General features: G+C 43.5%; 1 non-coding gene across 1 annotated transcript; it reads right to left on the bottom strand.

The window, feature by feature from the left end:
• Window positions 1-659: 659 nt before the first annotated feature.
• trnag-ucc (transfer RNA glycine (anticodon UCC)) lies at window positions 660-731 on the bottom strand. The gene has a single exon. It is a non-coding gene; the product is annotated as a tRNA-Gly (tRNA).
• Window positions 732-1277: the final 546 nt, after the last annotated feature.

Genomic DNA, 1277 nt, shown 5'->3' with positions numbered 1-1277 from the left:
ATTTCTCATGGAACCAGAGAAAGAACCAGAGAACAGTAACAGCACAGAGGGGACCCATTCGGCCTATCTTGTCCATGGCAGTCTGAGGATACCCAGATGTCCTTTCCAAACTCACCTTCCTGCACCTGGCCCGAAGCCATGCAGCTGAAAGCATGAGAGAGACCCAAATACTGCATGCCAACAATTCACTAGGATTTGCGACTCTGTGGCTGCCTGAAGCAGCCGAAGTAAATACTTCCAATCATAATCGCTGTGAGCAGGGTTCAAACCTGCGCGGGGAAAGCCCAGTCGATTTCGAGTTGAACGCCTTAACCACTTGGTCATCGCAGCTGCATATTCGTGAGGATAATATAACCACCTCAGTCGCATTTATATTCACTTCATCAGGCACCATGATTGTGCAGAGCACAGTGTGTGAGCTGAAATGTGTTCCTCAACCTTTACTTTGTATCTTTGTCTCTGACTGAGAACTCATTTATTCGGTCAGGGACCTGTTTTCCTATTTCAATATTTTTTCATCAGAAACGAATTACGTCCGAACAAAAATTGAAAAAGAGAAATCTCTATTTAATTCCTGTCAAATGTTGTGTTCGCACTGTTTTTGTCCACTCGGTTTAAAACACAGGAGGCCGTGGATACGGTTCTAAATAAATTATCACTGCGATGGCCGGGAATCGAACCCGGGTCAACTGCTTGGAAGGCAGCTATGCTCACCACTATACCACCATCGCTCAATATACTTAAACAAATGTTATTTTAATCAGTTATTATTACAGAACTACCTTATTTGCTGATTTTGTCAGGCACGAGGTGTGTCCGTTGCACAGTTTGTAAACTGAACCTGTCTTGTCTTGTTTTTCTGGACAGTTTAAGCCGCCGTTTTATTATTGTTTCTGACTGGGAACTAATTGATTAGTTTTGAGGCATGTTCTTTCATTTAAACAACTGAAAGCAAATTGAAGCTGGATTTTCCATTAGAAACACAGTGGTGATGAGAATCTTTAGTGAATTTTATTTCAGGAGTGCCCACCTACTGTTGTGACCTGTGATAGCGAATTAAATAAATCACCATTGTGATGGTCAGGAACTGACCATTGGTCAAATGCTCGCACAGTCACCACCATCACACACTTGGCTCTGCCACTCTCTCAGTGCGAAAGGTCAGCTCTTGACAGTGAATCTGGTTTCCTCCAGGGCCAATCGGAGGATGGTCAGAAACTGTCTGTCACTCTCAGAAACTCCATTATCAGCGAGTGTGGGATGATTATTTAACTGGC

This window comes from Mustelus asterias, unplaced genomic scaffold (assembly GCF_964213995.1).
Source record: "Mustelus asterias unplaced genomic scaffold, sMusAst1.hap1.1 HAP1_SCAFFOLD_35, whole genome shotgun sequence".
NCBI classification, from domain to species: Eukaryota; Metazoa; Chordata; class Chondrichthyes; order Carcharhiniformes; family Triakidae; genus Mustelus; species Mustelus asterias.
The sequence above is the reverse complement of the archived record's forward strand: the minus strand, read 5'-3'. Positions and strand labels throughout refer to the sequence as shown.